Source organism: Bombus bifarius, unplaced genomic scaffold (genome assembly GCF_011952205.1).
Source record: "Bombus bifarius isolate JDL3187 unplaced genomic scaffold, Bbif_JDL3187 scf7180000007977, whole genome shotgun sequence".
In the NCBI taxonomy this organism is placed as follows: Eukaryota; Metazoa; Arthropoda; class Insecta; order Hymenoptera; family Apidae; genus Bombus; species Bombus bifarius.
The window spans coordinates 2127148-2142417 of NW_022884362.1; positions in this window are offsets into that span (position 1 = coordinate 2127148).

Genomic DNA, 15270 nt, shown 5'->3' on the forward strand with positions numbered 1-15270 from the left:
CTGTTCAACGCCAATATCTTAACTCTAATTGTAATTTTAATCATCTAAGATAATTTTAATATCTTCGGTAGCTTCCGTAATCTTCGCTAAACGATGTAGGTAGCTGTCATAATTGTTTCATAGTTTTACGCCTCTACGGTTTCTATTACCTACGTAGCGCAATTTCCATAACTTAAAACTTCTATAGTTTCGTAGCTTTCGCGAGCGTACAATGAACACGCAATATTGCTGATAAATAAATATATCTTATTTTTTACATTCCTAAGTATATTTACCCCTATTCTTCTATCGTTCTCTAACAATGAAATTACTTAAAAAAAACTTGGAATTATATGGCAATTGATACCACGTAATTCAGTAAAACTGCGTTACGAGTAATGTATACTTAAGAATAATCCGCTATGGGAAACCAGTCGAATAAAGTTGAATAAAGAATCGTTATATGTAGCGAGTGTGATAAATCGATGTAATAATGATACGCGATAATTTTAGATAAATTCTTGCATAGCGTGACTTTACAAACGCGACGTTAAGAAAGGTATCAATAAAATTATTGGGAAAGTCAAAGTAACTTTCTAACTATAAATCCCTACATACCTATATAGATAGGTACGGTTACCGCGATAGAGTTTCTTCTATCATCGCACGACAAAGATCGTAAAACATTACGTTACATGGTAAACATTCAATATTGAATTTTCACGTCGATAAACGTTCAGCCTGTAGCTGTATCGGATGTAACTTGGATGAACGCGTTGTTTAATTAGAACGAAAGCTGGTAATTGGTAACTATGTCTTGTCAAAATTAACGTCGTTCCATTTTTCATGTAGGATTAAAAGGTTCCCATCCATAGCGGCGATCCATGGTAGGTAGAATGTAGGTAATGGATATTTTTGAGTCGCTTGAGCGATGTCCTCGAGTCGTTCGTTATGAACGAATGAATCGATTAAATGAATTCCGGCTTGCTAGTAAAATCTGCTATTAGGATAATTCTCTAACTTTCACCTTAAAGCATAGGTATTGAAATTTTTGATTTGTAAGATCAGCCGGACAGGTTTGTAAGTCGATTAATTTTTATATTTAAATAGAAATATTGCGTAAGTTTGGTCGTTAAAATTTGCAGGATGCAAACGTATTTGGTTAATATTTGCCACGTTTCTTTACTATATATATCGTAGTTACGAGATTATAAGAATTACTGGGGGATGAAAAATTGTATCAAATGAAAAACTTAACGGCCTGTAGATTAACCGCGAGCGTAATTCGTATTTGCAAATTATCCGATCAATTTACCCAATTATTGAAATATGGAATTACCCATGGAAATGTATTGAATCTTTTCATTCAAATTTACCTTTGACAATTATTCACAGTTATTGAAATCTGTCCAATTCTTGCGTTACAAAGATAACACGTAACTGCCTATAATTCATCCTGACTACGAAATAAATCAAGCAATTTCAGCACATACGATACAACTACGCGTGTCCTTCGACTATATCGTTATAAAAAAGCAAGTAATTCGTCTATAACCAACGCGTTTACCTATCGTTACGCTACTCAAATAAAATGTAAAGAAAGTACCGAAACAACTTGCGACAAGGTGGAATATTATCGAATCCTTTGAAGATATTGTTTCCCACTCACCTCACGCCTCGCCTCGCTTACCGCGAACATCGAAGAACCGCCACGTGGGACAACGCGTCCATTCGAAAAACAAAAATCTCCGTTCGGATTCTGCGAGCGGGCCGCGAAAGCGAAGCACGAAGCATCCTTGAAATTACCATCTATCCAGTTGGAGACGCGTTCCTGCCCTCGATTCGACCCTGAGAACCCGAGGAGAAGCTTCACGAAATTACTTCGTCGTAGGTGGTTGTACACGCGCACACTCGCAGTCGCATCGTCTCTCGGTTTACGTGACGATGTGTCCGTACTACTACTCGCGCGTCTACAATAGCGTGTACGTAGGTGAACGTTCAGTTCGAGTTTGTCTAAAGACGCGCGTTTGTATGAGAGAATGAAATTAGCGGGTGTGCGAGCGTAGGTAGAGTAGTGTGCGTGCGCGTGACAGCGTCGCGACAGAGAATACGCTGCGACTGTGTGCAGCGTGCAACGAGGAAAACCGATTACCCCCACCGCGGCGCGCTGGTCTCGTGACTACGTCGGCCAATCGGAGAGCGAGTTCGGGGCGGTGCCTGGCACGATAATCAGCATGGCAGCGCTCTGTCTTTCTCGGTGGCGGCGAACACAGTGCGGAGAAGAAACGCTTCGTGGGTCTCTCGTCGATACTCTGGTTCTCCTTTCCGTTGTTATTCTTGACCTTGTCGTTATCGTTATCCGAATTCTGTCGATTTTTGGTGACTCGTCGATCAGCGAACAGGTTGGAAACGGACCGAGTGAAACGTCCCCGGCATCTCCTGCGGGGACGACACTTGTTTCTCCGAACGGAGGTCGCGAGTGAAAGTAACGAATTTGTAGAAATAATTGCTTCTCGAAAGGTTTTAAGGGGATGACTGTTTTGGGTGGAACGGAAGTGCGGCTCTTTATGCAGATTTCTTTTTAGGATAATTTCGTTTGTTTTTTTTTTATTCTTTGTAAATGATTTTTAGCTGATCGCTCTTATCGGATTGAGAAAATTTACGCTTATTTTTACGTTCTTTTTTTTTTTTTTTTGCAGCGACGTTATGGTAATTTCTGTATATTTGCTATGTCGTGGAATGTTGTATGGATGTTGAATTTCGTTTGTTTGTAGTCTGTGTGCAAAAGTTTGCGTTTGAAACTAATATATAAGATCGAAAAGATATAATTATTGTTATTTCGTTATGTTTTGAAACTTACTTACGTTTAGAAAAAAGCACGTTTTAGGTAGGTATTTCATTTTTGCTACGAGATTTTCCAGCAAATAACTAAGAAAATTTTTCATCCTTTAACAACTGTACTTCGACAGGCATTTAGGAAATCGTTTATAAATCGTTTTTAACGGGGAACGTAAAGAAACGTCTTGGAACAAATCAAAAATTTGTATTAATTACTCCAAATAGTAAGATCCAACTGTAACAGCCTATTTCCAGTGACTTTTCTAATTTATTTCAAAATTTCTCCCATTACGTGCGTCTCAGGTTCCTCCAATTCCTAAGTATTTTTAAATACCTATTTAGGTACCCATCTATCAAGTCCTACAGAAATCTGAAACAAACCACCATAAATAGAATTATTAATAATATTGATAAAACTTTGCAAAAATACCAGAACGAAACGCGATTAACCTATCGATATTTGTTTCCTATAAAAAAAATTGGAAATACGTATTTCTGTATCTGACGCCTGAACTACGAGCGATTGTTAAGACACGGAAATTAATTACTTTCTAAATTACGTATTTTGGAAATCTCGATTACCTGCGTGCTTATCGTACACAGTCAAAGCGTTAATTTAAAAATGATAAATAGGTAAATAAATTTATTCTCTATGTTGCCATTATTCGTACATCGAATCCCAGTGACCTACATTTCTACGAGTAAAGATTGTTCCGCGGGATCTATGGGAGTAAAAAAGAAAGATCTCGTTGCTCGTGGTTCGCCACTTGTACGAATACAAATATGTAAGTATATCGCTGGTTACCGATATATCATTGCGGGATTTGAAGGAACGTCGCAGGCACAGTTTCGTAATGGTCCCCTAGTAATCTCTTATGTGGATAATAATGACTGGAAAAGCATTGTACGTTTGCCTGTAGGCTGGAGAATTCATTTAAACCGAAGCTGCGCATAACTTACAATGGCTTAGGTGATGCTGCAAATTATTTGTCCGTGCCTTGGATTAAGCATCCTATACCTAAAATAATTATCCCCACCCTATTTTCACTGATCTTAATATTCCTATAAAAAGCATTAAAAAGTATATCTCTACTTGGTATACTTAACCCTTGCTGCCAATTAAACACAGCCCCCCTGATTATACTTGATAATAGTCTCATTTAAGAGGATGGTACTAGTTGAAATTGCGATATCTATTCGCTTATGAGAGTAATATTTTTTACTTTGTCGATTTAGCGGGTAAAATTCGCGATTGTTAGATATTACGATAGATTACGATACATAGGATTAATTAAAAAGTATTCTCAATCATGATTCGCTTTGTATTTAATATTCGAACCATCGAGGTATATAAAATTTGTGTTAAAGGAGGACGTTAGAATATGTAATACGAGAGAAGAGTTTTTATCTTTGTATTTTACAAAAAAATCATTGGAATCCCTAAAAATGTACTCTAAATATTTATAAAAAATTGTATCTTGACCAATGTCCTTTTAAAGTATAACGGTGTTTGCTATCAGCTCGATAATTTTAAGTAATTTCCTCGTGTTACTTAATTACCCTCTTTGAGATCTTCGATTGTTTGAGACGTTTTCTTTATACGAAGAGGAAGAATTAAATAAACCGTACGAAATTCAAATAAAATAGGAAATAAGGTAAATTAAAAGCACAATAGCAAACGTTTTAAAACAAGTAGGTACCTACTGTGTCTAAGTATCTTAAAGCGATCTAGTAAATTAATTTTAGTAGATTCTAAACGTCAAATCGGCGTGCACAGCGTCAGCATGTACCAGAATTTCAGATCCTCCGACTAGTCCAACTTTTACACGTCCATGGAGAGTAAATTTTTGTCGCGGTCTGAAAATAAGATTAATACGCACATATTTTGTCTTGGTAAATAATATCGCTGACTGTTGACAACTTCGGAACGAGTTGAAAAGATCAATACATAGGAAGTTGGATTTTTACCACTTAAAAAAGCACTTACCCAAACAGTGTCGACAGATATGAGGATTTGAGCGATCGAAAATTAGATCAGGGCACTCGCAGAAAGTAAAGTAACTTCGATGAACACGCTTGCACCGCGATCGATTTTCTTAATGAACGTAAACGATGATACTAAATGATTCGAACCACAGAGACAAATTTTGCAACCTGTGTCAAAAGGAACGAAAAATAATAAATTCCAGTTTCATTCGATATTTTCCACTCTTAGAGAAATGTCAAGTTACAACCAGCAACGACTCGCGGCACACCGATTAGAGTCTGAAAGAAGTAACAGACATAAACCATGAAATCGTAGAGTGGAATCAAAGGTACGCGATTTTACGCGGGTGTTATTTAACTGGCGGCGATAAGGAAAAAAGTAAAAGAGAGTAGCGAGTCGAGCGTTACGACGATAATGTTCCTCGTGCTGAAGAATGCGAGGACATATACACACGTATTATGCAGCTATATGTGGACAGAAAGTACGTTCAAGGACCGACGTAAAGATAAGTTCCTTCCACGAAGACAGCGAAGACAAAGATTGTAAGAAGGTGTGAAACGAGCCACGTGCTGGCCTGTCATATATCACGACCCCTTCTACTTTCCTTCTCTCTCCCTCCCTCTCTCTCTCTCTCTCTCTCTCTCTCTCTCTCTCTGCAAGGGACCGTGCTCTTTTTCTGACGAGGGATGCCGTGGGTTTGAGGGGGCTGAGAAGTGTAGTCTATGAATATTCTGGCTTGCCTGCGCAATGAAATGATGAACGACACCCTCCACCCCCGTCAATGCATAGTCGTCTTTCGCTGTCGCGAAAAGACGAGCGTTCACGGTTGAATTGCTCCTGCGTGGCATGCGAACGGAACCATCGGTTCCTTAAATTCTAACACCCTGCCGGGCGCCACCCTATACTCGTCATTTATCAAAATCAAGTCGTACGCCTCGCGCTCGTATAATTGACCGAAAATGTAACGAATCATCCGCGGGATACTGTGGCAACGGTGAAATCTGAGGATGGAAGATCGAACCGAGAGATAGAATTGCATTTTGATCGATAGAAAGTGAAATAGACGTCGGATTTGGGTAGATGAGGATTTTATTTTTTAACAGACTTGTAACGTACGATATGGGTGGGTAGAAGTAGCAAGTTTAAGTTTGCATTCGAATCGATACCGAATCTATCGACCACTGAAGCGTAAAACTTGTATCGAAGAGATCGAAATTAAAGGTACGAATAATTTGTAGATACTGCAAGGGGAGAACGATTTTTTATTCGCCTATTTTGTAAAGGATCGTTCAAGTTTCGAAAAATTCCTCGCTCTCGATCCACGCGAAGAGTTACCAATTGGTGATTTTGATTATTCACGTGGGGTAAGTTCGAGAGAGATGGATCATTTAAGAATATTCCGAAATCGAACATTCCTAAAGTATGTAGCTAAGGATCCGAACGTAGTATTTTCATAAATAACCTCAGAACGAGGAAATTAAATGTCTGCTGGCGGTCCATTCCTCCCTTGCTACTACGGGTGAGATAGGCAATTTTTGCGAAATTTACGATCGTGTAATCGATCTGCAATAACCATTTTTACCGGGACCAAAAATAAACATACGACTGCGACAATTACTGGAATTTTCAATGAGATAATATACGACGTGGTTATCAAAATTTTATACTAATCTCTCTTCGGATCCAGATTTCTACGTGATTTTGGTCGACGTACGAAGAACTTTTTAGATCTAAACGTTTCAGAAAATTAAAAATAGATTCATAAATCAATTATCGAACACGTATCTTCCCTCCGTTCTAACTTTTTATGTAAATTGCACCGATACGCGGTATCTTAAAACAAGTCTAAGAGAGAAATACGATTTTAAACAGCATTCAATTTCTTGTTAGAATTTATTTCTACATCATCGACCATTTTATCGAATTCAAAACACGACTCGAATTTTACGTTTCTGAAAAAGCTGCAAAGATTTCCAACAACGTGGAACGAGCAAATATCCGCCATGTTTCGTATGCGAACATAAACACGAAATTTCTTTCGAGAAACGTAGAACGTGTCAACAATCCATCGTGCTTCGCTAATTTAATCGGCAATAAACCAATCCGCGGGCGTTCATTATCTCTCACGAGGGAATTAACTCGTCGAGTGCTTGTATATTCGTCGACCATTTTGAATCGAAACGCTTCCATTTTTTCCGCTTTCTCCTTCGTTCCGTTCCTTTTCTCCTTTTTTTTCTTTCGTGTACGAAAGAAATTTGTTTCGGTATTTCTGGTGTAGCAGTGAATTTCACGTCAGTCGGCTGAATGATATCAATTCACTCGGTTCGACTCGCGCGGCTCGTCTCGACGATGAGTGACGGGCCATAAAACCTTATCGTGTGTTGTTCAGACACGAGCGAGCGGTTTCTCCCGTCGCTATCGCTTCTTTTCGGTTTACGCAAATACGAGAAACGATTAAACGTGGCCGATCTTGTCAACTTCCAAACATTTTTCCACGAAAAAATCCCGCTTTGCGCCTTCGTGTGCCCCTTTTCGCCCGACACGATCCACGCTGGTCGACAAAAGAAATTTAACGATTTTCGATGCTTCGCCAAAAAGAATTCGACGTTCGAAGAAATCGTGATTTATTATTCCGTAGGTTCCTTAGAGTTTCTTCTCTGGTCGCTGTCGCACACCATTACGTCGTAACGTCATAATGTAACGATACAATTTTACACCTTCGATGCTATCACCAATAAAACGCTGTTTTATCATTATAGCGTCGTATCATTGCTTCCGTGGTCATTGCAAACAATAATTTCCCTATTTTTTGCTATAGCACAATACCCAGAAGTGTAATCGATTAGTCGTGCACGTTTAACATTATTAAACATTCAGTCGCGATGGAATAAGAACGTGAAATTGTTAGATCCCTGAACCTAGAAGCCTCGTTCAGATTAATCGCGTTACCAGCATTCAAACGACTTTAATATCAAGCGATCTGACTAACGAAAAAAAGATAGAAATTTGAATAGATACCTGCAGCGAGACGAATAACAAATTAACGCTAATTAATATCTAATAACAACTTTTAATTCTGGCTATGTATTTTGCATTAAAGCATTCCGCGTTAGTCATAAAGCGACGTTAAAATAAAAAATTATACTTTTCCTATAGTCTTCGTATGAAAATCCCATAGTGCAAGATTCTCAGTCATTTCGGTTATTCGCGCACGATCCTTCTTTTTCCATCTTATTCTGAAAAAATTCCGAAACGCTGCGCCGACGCGCATCGCAATCCGCTTGATCGCAATCGAATGTATAATCTTATCGCTAATCGTTGTCATCTAGTTTGCAGTTGCGTGTGTGTAAAACGCGCGAGGAGATTGTAAGTCGGTGAACGAGCGAAGTTTACCGCAGCACGTTCCACAAACATCGTGAACCCGTGAAAAAATTTATTTGTAATGCGAAACGCGTGGGTTACGACTCGCTAAAGGGCATTCGCGTGTATGTGCACGAGAAACATTTCGAAATTTCGTGTAACTACCTAAAAAGAATATCGTTATCGGGTTGCCGATCGGTGATAGGGAAGGGAAGAAAATGAAATTTATTGCTCGAGAATTAATTGGTCTCCGGTCTTATCTGATTATCCGATAATCTATAAAATAACGTTCTTTTGGAAAAATACCTACCATATAGTTATTAACTTAAATTAATTTTGCGATGTTCGAATCGATCGAACCGTACAAGTTTATTCATTTCGACGCGATTAATCTTATTTAAGTGATAAAATCTACGATTTATGGCATAGGATTGTCTATATGCTGTGAGATTTTACTTTGAAAGCGAATTATATTAATTATAATTTTATAACAAACGGATTATACGTATGTTTGCGGTTGGATAAAGTTAACGTTTGCTTTTACAGAACAGATTTACCAAGATATCGCAAAATTTCGAAAAATATTGGATAATCCGTTATAAAGGTTTATCGATTCATACTGCTCTTATTTCTGCTAATTTAGAATATAAATTATATCAAATCAAATGACCATTTCGCTTATTTACAAAAATGGAGTCACTTTTACAGCCTCGTAGAAAACATCGTACGATCTTCATTTTCATTTTTATCACACGAACATTCCCTTCGTAATTTTATAAAATATTATCTCGATTACTTTATTGTAAGGCTGTCTCTGCATATCGAGTTGTTAATGCTGGTAAAATCGTCGATCGATCCTTTACAACGTCTTTCCTTTATACAATTTTAATTTCTTGTTTAACCAGCCAGCATATCGAGGATCGTAAATTCGATAATTCGAGCGTACCGCTCAAACAACTATATCCTATTCAAATTCAATATGTCCCGATCAACAATTATATCTCTATCTGTCCATAACCCTGCGCATTTTCCGCATGATGTAGAACACGTATTAATGTAGCCTGATTTGTTTCACGGAGCACGAAATCGTCAGATAAGGAACTGGCAGCAACCCTCCGGATAAACGGGATAGCCTGACGTAAACGTCACTCACTTTCGTAGTGGTAATTGTAGCCTGCATGTTCTCCAGTCAAATTCGTTACATATAGGTCTATTATATCCGTCTATTATATACGCGTTATATTTTCCACGCGTCTGTCTCGATGCGTATGTCAAAATCATAAAAAAAATAAAGGGGCAGAATTATAGCAACCCTAAATATATCAAAATATATCGGACATTATTGTTGAAACATTATTTCATAAATATCAAAGAGATTTACCAAGGATACTTGGTTATATACAAGTAAATATATATATACTTTTTCGATCTCATTGACAATTATATTAGTCGTTATTTTGATACAACTTTGATATAAATAAACGTTCGAGGTAATCACAGTTCACTCGTATACTTAATATTTGTAGAACTTTCGATGGGAATTTATAATTCGAGAGCGTGATATTTCCAATGTTGCTTGAAAAAGTAAAAATACAAATAAAATTATATATACTTTTTCGATCTCATTGACTATTATATTAGTCGTTATTTTGATACAACTTTGATATAAATAAACGTTCGGAGTAACCACAGTTCACTCGTATACTTAATATTTGTAGAACTTTCGATGGGAATTTATAATTCGAGGACGCGATATTTCCAATGCTGCTTGAAAAAGTAAAAATACAAATGAGATATATATACTTTCTCGATCTCATTGACAATTATATTAGTCGTTATTTTCATACAACTTTGATATAAATAAATGTTCGAAGTAATCACAGTTCACTCGTATACTTAATATTTGTAGAACTTTCGATGGGAATTTATAATTCGAGAACGCGATATTTCCAATGTTGCTTGAAAAAGTAAAAATACAAATGAGATATATATACCTTTTTGATCTCATTGACAATTATATTAGTCGTTATTTTCATACAACTTTGATATAAATAAACGTTCGAAGTAATCACAGTTCACTCGTATACATAATATTTGTAGAACTTTCGATGGGAATTTATAATTTGAAGACGCGATATTTCCAATGCTGCTTGAAAAAGTAAAAATACAAATGAGATATATATATACTTTTTCGATCTTATTCACAATTAGTTGTTATTTTGATACAACTTTGATATAAATAAACGTTCGAAGTAATCATAGTTCACTCGTACACACAATATTTGTAGAACTTTCGATGGGAATTTATAATTCGAGGACGCGATATTTCCAATGTTGCTTGAAAAAGTAAAAATACAAATGAGATATATATACTTTTTCGATCTTATTCACAATTAGTTGTTATTTTGATACAACTTTGATATAAATAAACGTTCGAGTTAATCACAGTTCACTCGTACACATAATATTTGTAGAACTTTCGATGGGAATTTATAATTCGAGAGCGTGATATTTCCAATGTTGCTTGAAAAAGTAAAAATACAAATAAAATTATATATACTTTTTCGATCTCATTGACTATTATATTAGTCGTTATTTTGATACAACTTTGATATAAATAAACGTTCGAAGTAATCACAGTTCACTCGTATACACAATATTTGTAGAACTTTCGATGGGAATTTATAATTCGGGGACGCGATATTTCCAATGTTGCTTGAAAAAGTAAAAATACAAATGAGATATATATACTTTTTCGATCTCATTGACAATTATATTAGTCGTTATTTTGATACAACTTTGATATAAATAAACGTTCGAAGTAACCACAGTTCACTCGTATACTTAATATTTGTAGAACTTTCGATGGGAATTTATAATTCGAGGACGCGATATTTCCAATGCTGCTTGAAAAAGTAAAAATACAAATGAGATACAAATTTCTATAAGCGTGCACGATGTAATGATTACGGTCTCGAAATGTCACCTCGAATTTTTCTCCTTTAGGGTGGATGTGGCGTAAAAACAGTGGCCGTTCAACGTTGCAATATCTTGCGAACGTCAAGCAGAGGGCAAAAAAGTTAACAGCGACGGTCTGCGTTACAGCACAGGGGTACGAAAGGGTCGGCTGACGGGGAACAGAAACGCGTGTCCGAATTCCCACGTGACGACGTTGCAGAATCCTCGCACGGAGGGGGTCGAACGCGCCCCAGTGTGTGGCCCGTACTGTCACATTTTCCACTCGTACGGATGCAAAACATATATTTGCTCACTTCGCAGTCGTAAGTGGGATGGATGGCCCAGGTAAAGGAGATTCTTGAAATTTTCAGCAAATAACCAACCCCGGGAAACGATATATCCTATTGTTTGTATGCCGATTCTAATCTGTACACAGACATGTTTTTCCTGCAATTAGGAGAAATTCTTCGCGATGCAAGTAGACGTGCCGCGAGCATAATGGGGATTACCCGTCTGAAACGTGTTTTAGATGATGTTTACTTAGGGTTGCTTAAGCGTGCTGCTTGGTTTAGCTGGAGTAACGAAAATACGTGTCTCGATTTGATTTAAGCGGTGTCCCTTATCTCCATCGCGATAACGGTTAGCGTTTCGGTGATTATGAATCTCTTTAATATTTCTATCTCTGGAGATTATAGTTCTTACGATGATGTGAAAATTAGAACGAATTATAACAGGCACACGGATCCTTATATTACACATATGTGATATTTAAGAGTTATTGTCAAACCTATTATTATATCGTATTTAATATCAATTTTCATTTATCCAAATTACAATTTCTCGATCGAAAAATTCACCACGAAGAAAGACTTTCGTCTTAGGTAATACATAAATACAAACGCAACACCGAAGCGAACCCTCGATTTTCTGTAACTTACACGACAAACAGCATCATTTTTCTTGGTTCACGGTCCGTCGACGTAATTTCCAGCTGCGACGATTGACCGAAATCAATGCACGATAATCGAAATAATCTTCAAGCTCATAACGAAAGGGGATTAGCGACCGTCTACCGAAATACTAATCCATTTGTTATACACCGAGCAGTAAAATCTATCCTGGCGAGTGGTTCCAGGCTGGTGTTATTTTAGGTGATATCTGAGAGAGTGGCTGAGAGCACTAGGGAACGGAATAGCTGTATAGAGGGAAAGAGAGAGAGAGAGAGAGAGAGAGAGGACTCATCGTCGTCGCAGGTTGGGCCTGGCCTTAGCGAAGGGGGCGGCGAGGACCCTCGAAGGTAATCTTGGCTCGTTCGCGGAGGGTTGCATTTTGATCCCTGGAGCTTCTGCCGTGGCACGATCTCCGCGTACCTTGCCTCTGCTCACGCATTTACTATAATTAGAACTCCCTAATTAACGAGCAAACGTCGCACGAGCCTTTCGTAATCTCTGGCTTGACCTTCCACCATCGTTTAGAGGCTCTTTTCTTTTTTCTTCTTCTCTTTCGCCGTTCCATTTTTTTAATCCGGTTTCTTTCCTTTCAGCCCCGAGAGAACGAAGGAACAGAGAACTTGCGTGTGCAGGAAGTAATAGCGATAGTTAACTGTTTTTTGTGCAGGGCGATTCACCGAAATAGAACGGAAACGCGTCTGGCTGTGTAAAGGGACGGTTGTTTCGTTGGTGATGGCGATAGGAGATCAACGCAGATGAATTTCTTTACGTAAAATTTGACTGCTGAATTTCGTTTATTCGTCGCTTGGCGTACAATGTGAATGGATAAATAGCGAACGTTTTAAATCGAATATCGACGATAGCGAAGGTAAAAAATTAGCAATTCTTTTTCTTTGGTGACGAGTTATTTTGTTACTCGATAGTTTAGCAATGTAAATTTCAAGTTCTTGTAACTTTAACGCTGTTCTTGTACTACGAACATGCCACCATTCGATGTAGAACATTTATTACTTTGGCGAACAAATAATAAATGGCGACGCTGCTTGACGTTTTACGTTTAAAACCATTGTAACTTTACATCTTTAAAGAGATTCTACGAGTCGCCAAGAAGTCACGCTGATCGACTTTGTAAATCGGAACGCAGAAAAAGGTGGTAACGTCGCATACTTTGGAATTTGCGATCATTTGTGTAATCTCCTTATGACAAATAAATGTATGAAGATAAATCAGTCGTTTTTTGAAATTCCAGAGTACTGGATAGGTACCCGAATAATGAAATTAAGAGATCTGCGAAAAGTGGACTCGATTAGTTTCGTTTTTGAAGCTCGCGTTATAAAAAATCTCGGATTAAGTACATTTTAAAAATAAAAATGAAGCGAGCCTTGTTTATTTGAATAATAAAGGAAACGAAAGGATCGAGCGTTCTCACAGAATCAGCGATCGCACGACCGTGATTTCGCTTCCCCTATTCTAATAGAAAAGACAATTGCAGCTGAAACCCCCACGGGTGGGATGTTGGTGGCAAGTTGTCTTGAAATAACTTTAAAACGTTGGACAAACACTCGAGTGGCACGGCAACATATTGAACAGAAATTAAAAAATAAGCTTCATAAGCTACCACTCATATAGATCTGACCTCCTACAAAGAGGGTGGCTTTCTCTCTACATTAAAGGGACTGAGAAACCAGATCGACTGGAATAGAGGGTAAATTTCCAACCACGGAGCTTCTACTATTTGATTAACCACGTACCTTCCGAGCTCCTTTTGTATTTGTTCTTACGAACAGAAACGACCAAACTCAATTAAATTTTTACGATTCTATATCTCCTGAAACGCAGCTCGTTCTAATTATGAGCAAAATTGTTGCAATTATAATTCATAGAATTTATAAGAAATTTACTCACAGTCTGATGTAAATTTTATATCTGAAATTTGGTAAAATTCATATCCGGTTTAATCTAATTTCTACGTTTAAAATTTAAATCTAACTCAATTTCTACGTGTACGAAACGAATGAAACGTCTATTATATAAAACATTGCGAGGAACAGATACAATTTTCTTTTTCTCTTAAGAAATTTCTAATTTTTCGTTTCCAAAACGAACTTCTATTTTCATAATCTCTTCACACGCGGTATATAATAAATAAATGTTCAAGAAATTTAGTAACAGTTAGTAACCGATGATTCTGAGGATTAAAGCTAAGACTATATGCCTAAACTACCTGTACGTAAATAGCATGCCATTATTTCTTTCCGTGCAGGTGCATATTTCGTTTCTAGAATGCTAAACGTCAAGAAAAATCACTCGCATCATTCGTTTAATACAGCCTATTTCTGGCTGTCCTTTATAACGTCGTTTGCGGCTTTGTCTTGACAGTACGTAGGTGAATAAAGTCGAGGGAGCAAAAATGGGACCGAAAGGAACGATAAAGCTCGACGGGTGGTGGCAGTGTGCACCGCGCTGATAAATATAACGTAACAAGTTCACTGGAATAACAACTTCATCCCGGAGGGATCAATGAGACTTTGCTGCGACTTTTACGCGGAATTTCCTTTCGAGTAAACGTATGCGAGCAGGAATTGGGAAGATAGCAAATCGATCATTGTTTCTGTTACCATTTATTCGTCGAACACGTTCAATAACCGCGATCTTTCAAATTTACAATTAATACTCTATAGCTTAAAAGTTACATATGTCCTTGTATTAAAATCTCGTTAAATATTATTACAAATCTAATTTTATTTATTCATCGTTGCATATTTGTACTTTAAACAAGTGTTTCCTGTTATCGCTTTCAATGTCAGGATAAGTCAAAAAGGATAAGTTAAAATCTGGGATGGAATTTAAAAACTACATCTAACAAAGTGGTAAGAAGTGGTACAAATATTCTGCTTCCATTGCTATTTTCAAGTCACCTTGTATAAATATAAATATACGAGTTTATTGTTGATTAGGTTTTCCAATCAAACTCATCGAATCACCATCAACCAAACCTTTAACGATCGTTTCCGAGGTGTTTGTTAAACAGAAGTCAGTTTACTACCGTCGTTTAAATTAATTGCGTTCGATGCACCACGGTATGATTTTGCGAATTTGCAACGGCGTACGAATCTTCCATTTCGTTAACGGAGGCTCTGACGAAGGCAACCGTAAAAAGTAAATTAAATAAGAATTAAATACAAATAAAATCGCTCA